Source organism: Grampus griseus (genome assembly GCF_964374135.1).
Source record: "Grampus griseus genome assembly, chromosome: 16".
Taxonomy (NCBI): domain Eukaryota; kingdom Metazoa; phylum Chordata; class Mammalia; order Artiodactyla; family Delphinidae; genus Grampus; species Grampus griseus.
The window spans coordinates 38,581,285-38,595,812 of NC_139010.1; positions in this window are offsets into that span (position 1 = coordinate 38,581,285).

Consider the following 14,528-nt stretch of genomic DNA (forward strand, 5'->3'; position numbering starts at 1 on the left):
CACGGCGTCCCTGCGGAGAGCTCTTGTGGGAGCGTCTTAGACTTCGAAGCATCTGTAAGTGGGGAAGGAAAGGAAGATATTTGTGGGCGGAGGGAGGGTCGGTCTTGTTGTTTCACGGTCTTGAACGTTGTGTCCAAAGACAGAGCCTGAGCCTGAGCCTGGACCTTGCTCCCAAGTGACACCTGTGCCTATCAAGGGAAGGAGGAGGCAGGGTAGACAAGGTGAAGAGCCCGCCAGTCTGTCAGTGTGCCTTAGGCCCCGCCCTGCCTGAGCCCTAAATGACCTGAGGTGGGATGGGTGGTGAACAGGGATCCCACTCCCTTCAGGGGAAGGAGTTTGTCTGGGAGCCTTTGATCGCTAGAGTGCAGAGGAAGTGTGGTCAGTCTTTTTCAGGATCTAGATGGGCGTGGGGTGGTGAGAAGATGGGGGACCTCTCATTCCACTCCACCCCCTCACCCTGCTAGGTAGAGGCAGGGCATTTCCCCCACTGCCCTTTCCCCTCCCTCCGCGACCAGTCTTATTGGCTGGAGTGTCTAGAAGACCTGAGGCCCTGACCTCTGCTTTCACCAGACTGGAGATGGGGGCGGTGTCTCAGGAAATGGGGCTTTAGTGGCCCCAGACCTCCCCGTCTTTCCCCTCAGGTCTGAACTGGATGTCTGTGTTAGTTTCCTGTTGCTGCTGTAACAAATAACCACAAATTTAGTGGTTAAAAAACACAAATATGGGTTTCCCTGGTGGCGCAGTGGTTGGGAGTCTGCCTGCCGATGCAGGGGACACGGGTTCGTGCCCCGGGTCCGGGAGGATCCCACATGCCGCGGAGCAGCTGGGCCCGTGAGCCATGCTGAGCCTGCGCGTCCGGAGCCTGCGCTCCGCAACGGGAGAGGCCACAACAGTGAGAGGGCCACGTACCGCAAAAAAAAAAAAAAAGAAAAGAAAAGAAAAACACAAATATATTACCTTACAGTTCTGGAGGGCAGAAGACTAAAATGGACCTGCAGGGCTGCTTCCCTTCTGGGGAAAATCCATTTCCTGACCTTTCCCAGCTTCTAGAAGCTGCCTTCATCTTCAAAGCCAGCAGCAGCACTTTCTCATCTCTCTGACTTCCTGTCATCTACATATCTACTTTTTCTGCCTTTCTTTCTTTTTTTCTTAAATTTTATTGGAGTATAGTTGATTTACAATGTTGTGTTAGTTTCAGGTGTACAACAAAATGATTCAGTTACACATATACATATATTAATTCTTTTTCAGATTCTTTTCCCATATTGGTTATTACAGAATATTAAGTAGAGTTCACTGTGCCATAGAGTAGGTCCTTGTTGGTTATCTATGTTATATATAATAGTGTGTGTATTTTAATCCCAAGCTCCTAATTCATCCCTCCCACCCACATTTGCCCTTTGTTAACCATAAGTTTGTTTTCAAAATCTGTGAGTCTGTTTCTATTTTGTAAATAAGTTTATTTATATCATTTAAAAAAAATTAGATTCCACATATGAGTGATATCATATTTGTCTTTCTCTGCCTGACTTACTTAGTATGATAATCTCTAGGTCTATCCATGTTGCTGCAAATGGCATTATTTCATTCTTTTTTATGGCTGAGTAATATTCCATTGTATATACGTAGCACATCTTCTTTATCCATTCATCTGTCAATGGACATTTAGGTTGCTTCCATGTCTTGGCCATTGTAAATAGTGCTGCAATGAACATGGGGGTGCATGTATCTTTTCGAATTATGGTTTTCTCCAGATATATGCCCAGGAGTGGGATTGCTGGATCATATGGTAGTTCTATTTTTAGTTTTTTAAGGAACCTCCATACTGTTCTCCATAGTAGCTGTACCAATTTACATTCCCACCAACAGTGTAAGAGGATTCCCTTTTCTCCACACTCTCTCCAGCATTTATTGTTTGTAAACTTTTTGATGATGGCCATTCTGACTGGTGTAAGGTGGTACCTCATAGTTTTGATTTGCATTTCTCTAATATTTAGTGATGTTGAGCATTTTTTCATGTGCTTTTTGGCCATCTGTATGTCTTCTTTGGAGAAATGTCTATTTAGATCTTCTGCTCAATTTTTTGTTTTTTTGTTTTGTTTTGTTTTTTGCAGTAGGCAGGCCTCTCACTTCTGTGGCCTCTCCCGTTGCGGAGTACAGGCTCCGGACGCACAGGCCCAGCGACCATGGCTCACGGGCCCAGCCGCTCCGCGGCATGTGGGATCTTCCCGGACCGGGGCACGAACCCGTGTCCCCTGCATTGGCAGGCGGACTCTCAACCACTGCGCCACCAGGGAAGCCCTCTGCTCAATTTTTGATTGGGTTGTTTATTTATTTATTTTTTTGACATAGAGCTGCATGAGCTGTTTGTATATTTTGGAGATTAAACCCTCATCGGTTAGTTTGTTTGCAAATATTTTCTCCCGTTCTGTGGGTTGTCTTTTTGTTTTGTTTATGGTGTCCTTTGCTGTGCAAAAGCTTTTGAGTTTAATTAGGTCCCATTTGTTTATTTTTGTTTTTATTTTCATTACTCTAGGAGGTGGATCGCAAAGATATTGCTGCAATTAATGTCAAAGGGTGTTCTGCCTGTGTTTTCCTCTAAGAGTTTTATAGTGTCCAGCCTTACATTTAAGTCCTTGATCCATTCTGAGTTTATTTTTGTGTATGGTGTTAGAGAATGTTCTAATTTCATTCTTTTACATGTACCCGTCCAGTTTTCCCAGCATCACTTATTGAAGAGGCTGTCTTTTCTCCATTGTATATTCTTGCCTCCTTTGTCACAGATTAATTGACCAAAGGTGCTGTCTCCCTCTTTCTTTTTTTTTTTTGGCTTTACTGCATGGCTTGCAGGATCTTAGTTCCCTGACCAGGGATCGAACCTGCACCCCCTGCAGTGGAAGCGTGGATTCTTAACCGCTGGACCACCAGGGAAGTCCCCTTCTTTCTTATAAGAACCTTTGTGATTACATGGGGCCCACCCAGATAATCCAGGATAATCTCTCCATCTCAAGGTCCTTTTTTTTTTTTTAAATTGGGAAATAGTTGTTTTACAATGTTGTTTTAGTTTCTACTGTACAGCAAAGTGGAGTTCCCTGTGCTATACAGCAGGTTCTCATTTTATATCTATTTTATACATATTAGCGTATATATGTCAATCCCATCCCCCTTTTCCCCCCTTGGTGTCCATACATTTGTTCTCTACGTCTGTGTCTCTATTTTTGCCTTGCAAACAGGTTCATCTGTACCATTTTTCTAGATTCCACGTATATACGTTAATATACGATATTTGTTTTTCTCTTTCTGACTTACTTCACTCTGTATGACAGTCTCTAGGTCCATCCATGTCTCTACAAATGACCCACTTTCGTTCTTTTTTATGGCTGAGTAATATCCCATTGTATATATGTACCACATCTTCTTTATCCATTCGTCTGTTAATGGGCATTTAGGTTGCTTTCAGGACCTGGCTATTGTAAATAGTGCTGCAATGAACGTTGGGGTGCATGTGTCTTTTTGAATCATGGTTTTCTCTGGGTATATGCCCAGTAGTGGGATTGCTGGGTCATATGGTAATTAATTACCATATGGTTTTAAATTAATTAATTTATTTTTGGCTGCATTGGGTAATCATTGCTGCGTGTGGGCTTTCTTTAGTGGCGAGCGGGGGCTACTCTTCATTGCAGTGCGCAGGCTTCTCATTGTGGTGGCTTCTCTTGTTGCGGAGCATGGTCTCTAGGTGCGCGGGCTTCAGTAGTTGTGATTCTCGGGCTCTAGAGTGCAGGTTCAGTAGTTGTGACACAAGGGCTTAGTTGCTGCGCAGCATGTGGGATTTTCCCGGACCAGGGCTTGAACCCATGTCGCCTGCATTGGCAGGTGGATTCTTAACCACTGCGCCACCAGGGAAGCCCCCAACATTGTAGTTTTGATTTGCATTTCTCTAATAATTAGTGATGTTGCATCTCAAGGTGCTTAACTTAATCATATTTACAAAGTCCCTTTTGCCTTACAAAGTAACCTGTTCCCGGGTTCCAGGAACTAGGGAGTGGACATCTTTGGAGCTTTTGTTGTGCTGAGCACAGTGTCTGGGCAGCCCTCTGGGAGAGATGGTTTATATTCTCCTTCCTCCTGCTGCCCGGAGCTCTCAGCTTGCTCCTAAGCTGGGACCAGGCAGCTAGCAAGGCCCATGTGCCCCCAGATGGCAATCCTCCAGCCACCATGACCCCTCATTACCACAGCAGACCCCTCCCCCCCTGACTCGCGACTGTCCTGTCTGCCTGACCACTCCTCCCTGATGGGCATGGCACACATTCATACCCAGCCACTTCCACAGTTGGGCCTGAGCTGCCCTGGGGCCCTTCTGGGTGTGGGGTGGGGAAGTGGGTACTCCTGGAAAAGGCAATGCCTGTGGCCAGTCAGGAAGTGCCAGGCCCGGAGCTGCCCATCCTCCCCCAGCCCTGCGCTGTGCCTTCCCAGGGCGCCATCTTCCTCCCTGGCCTCCTTCCCTCACCACTCATAACCAAGCAGTCACCACCACTCGCACCCAAGCAGTCACCAAGTCCTGCCTCTTCCTCCTCCATCCATCTCCATCACCATCAAGAACCTGGCCCAGGTCTCCGTCATGCCTCCCCTCATCAACTTTGTCTCTGTAGTTTAGATTCGATCCTATACCCCTGCCCCAGCTTATTTCTTCCAGGCTTCTCTCCCCATTCTCACCCACCGGGACACCCCATATCCCCCCGTCCCTCTGCAATGCTCAGGGCCCAGACTGGTGGAAATACTTCTGACAGCTCTGCCAATGCACCAGGGGCCTTTTCATTATGCTGCCCTCTCCCTGCCTGAGATATCCAGGGGCCCCCTCTCCTTCTTCACTGCTCATCCTTCAGGATGAGACTCTAGTATCTCCTCCTCCTCCAGGAAGCCCTTCATCACCCTTTCCTTGTCCTCACTGTACCTGCAGCTACCATGTTGCTTTATAGGAGTCTGTGTCTGTGACTGATACCCCAGCTCACTCTGCCTGGCAGACCAGAACCTCCATGAAGGCAGAGGGCCATGTCTTATTTATCTCAGCGTTCCCAATATCTACCTCCCGGCCAAGGCTGTGCTGAATGGTGGATGAAGAGCTTGTGCCCTCAGGCTGAGCTGCTTCCTGGCTTCTGCCACCATTGTCCATGGATCACACATCTTGGGCTTACCCTTCGGGGTCTGATAGGAGCTCCTTGACCTAGCCCTGGACACCAGCTGCTGGGGCTTGCACTTACTTTGCCAGCTCTATCTGCAAGCCCCTTACATGTCCAGCCAGCCCACTGAGTTCTGAGTCTTTCTTCTTCCACTAGAAAATGAGAGCAGATGGCAGGAGGGAAATCCACCTTCCTTGTTGCTCCTTATGTTCTGGTTATCATGATGCAGGCTTTTTTTTAATTTAACATTTATTGATTTAGGCTGCTCCAGATCTTAGGTTGCGGCATGTGGGATCTTTACTTGCGGCATGTGTACTTCTTAGTTGTGACATGCATGTGGGATCTAGTTCCCTGGCCAGGGATCGAACCCAGGCCCCCTGCATTGGGAGTGCAGAGCCTTACCCACTGGACCACCAGGGAAGTCCCATGATGCAGGCTTGGTGTACATGATCCCACTGAGCCCTGCCTTGTGTCAGCCTGTCCAGCAGGGACCACCTTTTCAGACGAGGAAACCAAATCAAAGAGGTTCCATGGCCCACCCAGTAATTGGTGGAGCTGGACCTGACACCTGGCCCTCCTCATTCCTTCCTCCCCACTGACCCGCTGAAGGGCCCATGCAAGGCCCCTGGACACCATTTGCTGTGGAGATGACCATGAACAAGGCCAACAGCCACAGGCACTGTGGTCAGTCTCCCTCTGTCCACTGTCCCGTGGAGGCTCTGAGACCAGGCTGGCCTGGAGCCAACTCCGCAGAAAAGAATGGGCTCTGAGTCTGCCTGCAGCCCCGGCCCTGCTTCCTGTTTTCAGATCTTGCTCCTTACTGGGCCCCTGGGAGGTGGGAAATCTGGAAACAGCAGCAGGCAATGTTTCTGTTTTCCGTGGCCAAAAGGAAGTCATATTTCCACTGGAAAAAGCATTTCCAAGGAGGGTTGCAGGAAGTCCAAGTGTTTAAAAGCCTGCAAATGTCTGCAGGTGATTAATAATTCAGTGCAATGGATGATTCACGCAAAAGGCCACTTTCAATTAACCTTAAGAATCAGCCCTGTCTAAAGAAGTGTCATCTGTCATCACTTAGGAACAGAGAGGCCAGAGCAGGATAAAGGACACGCTGAGAAACGTGTGGAAGACTGTGTTTCTGACATTTATGTCAACTCCAGCCCAGTCACCCCAGGTCCCTCTTTGTGAGATGGAGAAGGGTTTCCCCCACCAGCATCATCGCTTTTCTCTGGTTTTATTAGGGTGGCCTCAGCCACCCTAATAAATTTCCCATAACCTGAATTTCCCATAACCCCTTCTGCTGAGGAGCTTGGAGGGAGCATCTGTCCTTGTCAGGTCAGAAGTCCCCTCCTTCTCTCCTACTCCACCACGCTGGCTTCAAATGTGTGCCATCCTATGGAGGACCACCCAGGGTCCCAGGGTGCAGCCCAGGGCCCACGGCTCACTCCTGCCTCCCAGGGATGTTCTCTGTTCCCCTGCCCAGTTCTCCCTGCTTCCTGTTCCCTGTTGGCAGCATTTTTCCTCTCCTGGCAACGGTGTCCTGCCTCTTCTTTCTCGGGAACGACTCTCTCCTCTCCTTGTCCACGTAGTAGCTGATAGAAGCCGATCTCTTCCCTTTCCCCCCTGCTTCTTTTCTGGAGCTTTGCACATGACCCAGACCACAGCGATAGGTTCAGGGTGGGGTCATGACCTAATCAGAATCAATCCTGGAATTTTTGTGGAATCACTCCCTTTATTGGTGGGAGTTGTTGAGCTGCAGGAGCTGAGTCTGGGGATGTTGGGAGCGCCCGTGTGGAGGAGTGTGTGTGAGACAAGAGCTCAGAGCAGCGTGGGAAGCCTGAGGAAGCTGTCTCGCTCTTGGTCCTGCTGTGCCGGAGGCCATTTATCCCGGGTGGTGCAATAAATTACCTTTTTTTTTTTTTTCTTAAGCCAGTATGAGTTGATTTCTGATATTTGCAACTAAGACTCTTAACTAATTGTTAGCCAAGGCAGGAAGTGAATGGGAGGTGGGGACAGCAAGCTCTGTGAAGCTCTTATTCCCATTTTACTCAGGTGGAAAGTGCGGGACATTGAGGAGAGGAGGCTAGGGAGTGGCTGGCCAGGTTTGATTAGCTGTTCTAGCTCCGGGTTCCTTGACCACCAAGGCTGCCCCTCAGAGCAGAAATCAGGGATCAATGCAAGGCTTGCCCTTTCTGAATTGTCACCTCTGACCAGGCAGCTGTCCCAAGGATTGTTGGCCACTCGAGTGTAGGGTCTTATCAACCAGGGCCATTTGTGACAAACAACAGTTAATTTACTACTTAGCCTTCAACACCCACCCCAACCCTTCCTCCAGCTTCTCCGATGCTCACAGTGGAACCCAGATTTTGTTAGAGGCAGCAGTGTGCTTGGCCCCCAGGGATGCATCTGGAGGGTCTGAGCCATTCCTGACACCCACATCTCCCTTTGCTACATTCTGACTTGGCCAGCCCTCTTTGCAGCTAGGGGTGGCCATAGGATTGTGTTTTAGCCAGTGAGATCCATGAAGACATCTTCCAGGGGGCTGCTGGGAAAAATTTTTTTTCTTTTGATATTTCAAGTTGTTAAATTGACATTTTGGCTGAGATACTAAGAAGTTAGCAATCGAACTCCAAAGGGTGGGGGTAGACGATGATGTCGATTTTCAAAGGCGGCTGAGAACCAGCTAGATGACTGGCCCATAGTGGGAAAGAAAAGGCTGGGAGAGTGGAGGAGAGAGAGGACTTGGGAGATGCCATGGGGAAGGCTGGGCTGTGACGTGGGACCCTCGGCAAGCGGGGCAGGGGGGAAGCTACACCCTCCCCTCCAGCCCAGGGAGCTTCGGCTTCAACAGGACCACTCTGAGAGCTCGCTTTGGGAGGAAATGAACTGGTGGTTGGTGCGCACAGGCAATTGTGGCTTCTGGCTTGAGATGGTGGAGAGAGAGCCAGAGGCCCGAGCAATCTGCTGCTGTGGTGGGAAGTAGCTGCCCTCCCTCTAATGAGGGTCAAAGAGCTGCGGATCTCGGGGACTAGATGTGCCACTTGTGGTGGGAATGTGGGTCTGAGTGACAGGGAATTACCACTGGGGCTCCTGGGGCTTGTCAGGATGCGGGCTGTGTGCATAATTCCCATGATCGGATGTGGGCCACATGAACGGAAGAGCTGGGGTGATGGGGCTGCAGCAGAAGGAAGTAGGCGGGAAACTTTCTAGGGGCTGAGAAGTGAGCAAGTGGCTTCTGATTCATTTGTTGGGGGCTTCCCTGGTGGTGCAGTCATTGAGAGTCCGCCTGCCGATGCAGGGGACATGGGTTCGTGCCCCGGTCCGGGAAGATCCCACATGCCGCAGAGCGGCTGGGCCCATGAGCCATGGCCACTGAGCCTGTGCGTCCGGAGCCTGTGCTCCGCAACGGGAGAGGCCACAACAGTGAGAGGCCCGTGTACCGCAAAAAAAAAAAAAAAAAAAAGAAAGGACGTTCCCTACTCTTCCTTTCCTCTCTCCTTATGCTCTGACCTCAGAAGGCTGCAGTAGGCAAGGTGAGAGAGTAGAAGATGCTGACCACAACACTGTCTCAGAGATCAGGGGGTTGCCTGAGGCTGGCCCTGGCTATGGGAGACGGGAAGACTTAACTCTAGCTCAGATTTTCAGATGCATTACTTGGGCCGGGCTTTTCTGAAGACTGAATCTGTTGTTGAACCCAAGTTTGTGTGCCCAATGCACAGTGAGGCCAAACAAGCTGAGATGTTGGATTTTGGAGCAGAGAAAGGTTTATTGCAAGGGCCAGGCAAGGAGAACTGGCTCAAAAAGCCTAACGTCCTCGATGGTTTTCAGGAAAGAGTTTTAAAAGCAAATTTGGGGGAGGGCTGCAGGGTATGTGACTTTCTACTGACTTGCTGGTGGTGAGCTAACAGGGTGATGTTCCAGGAATCTCAGTCATCAGCTTTCTATCTAGTTCTGACCAGCCTGGGGTCCAAGTGCTTACGCTCAGCATGTAGTCACCATCCTCCGCTTGGGTGGGAGCCTTAGTTCCTGTAGAAGAACTCAAAGATTTGTATCAAATTGCTATTCATATCCCCCACCCTCCCCAAGGAGGAGCCAGGACCCTGCCCCAAGCTGCACTATTGTTTCTTTTTTTTTTATAGATTTTTTTTTTTTTTTTGATGTGGACCATTTCCAAAGTCTTTATTGAATTTGTTACAACATTGCCTCTGTTTTATGTTTCGGTTCCCTGGCCACGAGGCATGTGGGATCCTAACTCCCCGACCAGGGATCGAACCCGCACCCCCTGCATTGGAAGGCGAAGTCTCAACCACTGGACCACCAGGGAAGTCCCTGCACTATTGTTTCTTGACTGCAGGAATTTGTTTCTGCATTCCCTCATTTTCCTAATTAGTAACTGTTTGAATCTGCTCTTTGGAACTCAGGGAAGGTCTGAAGCCTTTTTCCTACAAGCAAGAAATGGGGGGTACTTCCCTGGTTCTCCAGTGGGTAAGACTCCACGCTCCCAATACAGGGGGCCCGGGTTCAATCCATGGTCCGGGAACTAGATCCCGCAAGCGTCCGCATGCCGCAACAAAGAGTCCACATGCCATGCCACCACTAAAGATCCTACATGCTGCAACTAAGACCCCATGCAGCCAAAAAAAAGAAAGAAAGAAAGAAATGGGGAGCACAGAAAGGCTTTTATACCCAGGAGGGCCCCACAGATTCCTGCTCAGTTTCAAATCAAGACTGTTGAGGGCATGAGGGCAGTGGACAGAAGAGAAGAAATCTCTGTTGACTGTTGCTCCATTCCAGGTGTGGCCTCCATAGAGAGCTCAGGGCTCTCTCATATCTTACTCCTTTCCCCCCTCCAAATGGATCATGTGATGAGGGACAAGGCTATCTTATTGGACTTTAGGGCTCAAGGCTGAGCGTTCACTATACAGAGCAAATCAGTAAAAGTGCTGAGCCTGTGGGGAAGGTTATTCTTTGGGTACCTTCTGTGGCAGATTAAATTATCCGTCCCAAGTCCTCTTTTCCCTGTATTGGAATTGTACTTCCTCATTCTTGCACACAGTGGGGAAACTCACCTCCCTTCTACTTGACCTTCAGCTTGGCCTTGTTACTTGCTTGGGCCAATAGCACGTTAGCGGAGATGAGGCGAGCAAAGGCTGGACTTGCCTTGCTCTCTTGTGCTTCTGCCATTGAGGTGAGAAGAGCACGACCCAGGGAGCTGCTGGTTCCAGACTGATGAGAGATCTGTGGAGCAGATCCAAACCGGTCTGGGAGCCTGGAATCAACTAGGTCAGCTTATGCCAACCTACCCCAGCCAAGGCGCAGACATGGAAGGGTGATATAAATGCTTACTGCCCAAGAGATTCTGTAGGCAGCAAGAGTTGACTGAAACACAATCATTTTCTTGTTGATTACTTTGGTGAGACTAGAGTGGGGAGCTGAGCAGGGCTCACCTTTGACGAGCTGCATCCTTTCTCCTGCTTCACAAACCTTGCAGCTGTGGCCTCAGGTAGATGGTCTTGCCACTTCTCCTTACTGGCTGACTTTGGTCTTCCCTGGACCAGCCTTAATCTTTTTTTTTAAATTAATTAATTTAATTTATTTATTTTTGGCTGCGTTGAGTCTTCATTGCTGCACGTGGGCTTTCTCTAGTTTGCGGCAAGTGGGGGCTACTCTTCGTTGCGGTGCACGGGCTTCTCATTGCGGTGGCTTCTCTTGTCGCAGAGCATGGGCTCTAGGTGCACGGGCTTCAGTAGTTGTGGCACGCGGCCTCTAGAGAGCAGGCTCAGCAGTTGTGGCGCAAGGGCTTAGTTGCTCCACGGCATGTGGGATCTTCCCGGACCAGGGCTCAAACCCGTGTCCCGTGCATTGGCAGGCAGATTCTTAACCACTGCACCACCAGGGAAGTCCCTGGACCAGCCTTAATTGTTGTGGGAGTGGTAAAGCTCCAAGGCCTGGGTGCTGGTAGTGGATTTAGGGGAAAGAGAGAAAAAGGCTCAGGGAGGATACCTGGGGTTGTTGTAACACAGCATCCTTCATCCTTCTTCTGCTAAAATGGTACCCTGTGTGCGTTGTCTCAGTGCTGATGGCTCAGGTGTGGTTGACCCCACCCTCTGTTTTGGAGCTGGCCTTGATTCCTCTGCAGTTCCCTCTCCTGGGTGCAGTGATGGGTTCAGAAAGACACAGGCACAGGGATGATCAGGGCCAATGAGATGTAACCCATTTTTCCTCACAATGGTGGGAGAGAGACAGGTGCTCTTCCCGAACGCCTTGAATATAACGCAGGAATCTTGCATGATTAGAAAAGAGCCCGATGAGAACAGGATCATCTTGGAGTTGTGGTGACCAGAGATCAGAGGGAGAGAAATATTGGGTCCTGGTGACAGTTGAATCAGACCATGTCTGAAGCCAGAACACTGTTGAACTTTTCTCTTAGGTGAGTCTACAAATTCCCATTTGTACTTAAGCAAGTTTGGGTGGGTATCTGCCATTTGTAATCAAGAATCTCAAATGATACAAGATTGCCACCCGCTTTGAGTTCTCCGTGGGCCAAACTTGTAACTCAGAGTTTGTTTACCTGGCCTTATTTTCTGGGCATCTACCCCTCTTAAGTGAGTGTATATGTATACATGTGTATGTGTGTTTACTGTTGGACATGGTAGAAAAAAAGAATTTATATAAAAAGATATTGAGCCACATCTCTACAAATGACCCACGCAGACATAAAGAATGGACATGTGGACACAGAGGGGGAAGGGGAGGGTGGGATGATTTGGGAGATTAGGTTTGACATAAATACACTACCATGTGTAAAATAGATAGCTAGTGGGAACCTGCAGTAGGGCACAGGGAGCTCAGCTCGGTGCTGTGTGATGACCTAGATGGGTAGGGTGGGAGCGATGGGAAGGAGGTCCAAGAGGGAGGGGATATATGTGTACATATATCTGATTCACTTCATTGTACAGCAGAAACTACCACAACATTGTAAAGCAATTATACTCTAATAAAAAACATATATATATATTGAGCCGCTGACCAAATACCATCCCTTGAAAACTGTCTACACAAAGTACATACTTTACTTACATTATTTTATTCATTCATTCTTCATAACCACCCTCTATAGTAGGTATTTATTTTTCAGGTTATGAAGTTTTCTTCTTTTCAAAACAAACAACTTTTTATTGAAGTGTAGTTGACTTACAACATTGTGTTAGTTTCAGATGTACAGCAAAGTGATTCAGTTTATATATATATATATTTTTCAGATTCTTTTCCATTATAGGTTATTACAATATATTGAATATAGTTCCTTGTGCTACACGGTAGGTCCTTGTTGTTTATCTATTTTACATATAGTAGTGTGTACCCGTTAATCCCAAACTCCTAATTCATCCCTCCCCCAACTCTTTCTCCTTTGGTGACCATAAGTTTGATTTTTATGTTATAGTATGTATTTTTTTTTATCAGTTAGGAATTATTTTGGCTACAGCTTACAGAAAACCTGACTAAATGTGGCTTAAACCATAAGGAGATTGGTTACCATATTTTATTAACTTGAAGATGCCATTGATTATGAAATGTATCATTAGTACACTACCTTCTTTGCATAAGAAAAAAATGCTATCAAACTATGAAGCAATTTTTTTTTTTTGTGGTACACGGGCCTCTCACTGTCGTGGCCTCTCCCGTTGCGGAGCACAGGCTCCGGACGCGCAGGCTCAGCGGCCATGGCTCACGGGCCCAGCCGCTCCGCACCATGTGGGATCTTCCCGGACCGGGGCACGAACCCATGTCCCCTGCATCGGCAGGCAGACTCTCAACCACTGCGCCACCAGGGAAGCCCTGAAGCAATTCTTTATTATCAAATCGTTTGTGAGATGTGACTTGATTTTAGAGGTATTACATGTGACAAAGAATGTGGATCTTAGAATTGGTGAAATATAGTATTACTTAACAAGAAATTGGAGCTAGATGGCCTCAGATTTGGTGTGGCAAAGAGTATCATCAAAGACTCAGGCTCCTTGTGTCTTTCTGCTCTGCCATCTCAGCATGTGTCAACTTAAAGTTGCAACATTGCTACTATAGCACCAAGCGTGGTGTTCTCTATCACCAAGTTCAAAGGCAGAAAAAGAAGGAAGAGGACATGGGTGGGATAAGTGCTTCTTTCCTCACTCACTTCTCTCCTTCCATCAGAAAGCCCTGAGCATGTTGACTCATACCTCATGGGCAAGACCCACACACAGCCATGCTGGTTTCAAGGGAGACGAAAAAAGCAGGTAACTGACTTTTCAGTCTTACAGTGGGAGGTGGGCGAGGGACTTCAGAGATGGCTGTCCGTGTCACAGGGTTTTTGTTCCCATTTTATAGATAAGGAAATTAAGGCTCAAAGAACCTTAGTTATGTATCTTTAGTTATCCACCCAAGCACACATAATTAGAAATTGGTCAAGCCTAGATTTGAAGCCAGTGTTGAGTGATCCAAAGTCCATGTTCTTTTCCTTGTACCATGAATCATCTGTATGTTAAAGACACACAGTGAGAAACTTCAAACACAAAGAAGATAAATAATAAGGTATGTATTTGAATGCAAACACTGTACAACCCGACTATCAGTGGGTAAAAGAGATAAGGGTTTACTGTTCTTGGGTAACAAGCAGCCCAGAGATTGGCAGCCTAGGGAAAGGCAGCCACTCAAGGATTTCATTAAGATTCTAGGCTCCCTCATTCCCCTCCTTTAACTTCCTTATTGTGTAGCTCTGTCTTTATGGTCACAGCATGACTGCTGCATCTTAGGACATCACATCTCGCTTTCCTTACTGATGATTCCCTCTTATATCTCATTGGTCAGCATGAGGTCACAGGGCTACTCCTAGTTACAAAGGAAACTAGGAAATGTATATTTAGCTGGGCACATTGTCATCCTGGATAAAACTGTGACTCTGTTAGGAAGAAAGAAGAAGAGAGAACTTGGGTAGTGTTTGTCATTAGTGCTGTGTGTGTACCTGGCCAGTGCAGTTGGCTTTCCTTTTTTCCTGCAGGTGGTACAAACCTCCGCTTGGGGCTTAGGCATGGATGTGTGATTTACTTTGGCCAATGAAATAAATATGAGTATAAGTGACACATACCACTTTCTAGTGGAAGCTTTAAGAGTTGGTGTGTGATTCCCCATCATTTTCCATCGATGTGGTGCCTGTAAAAGCATATGTCAAGAAGCCTCCAGCTGCCTGGGTTCCTGAGGAACTATGAGGAACAGAGCTCTCTTGCCAACTTATGATGGACATAAAGCAAGAGAGAGAAATAAGCCTTTGTTTAGTTAAGACACTGATATTTTCACGAGGTTTGCTATTGCCATGTAACC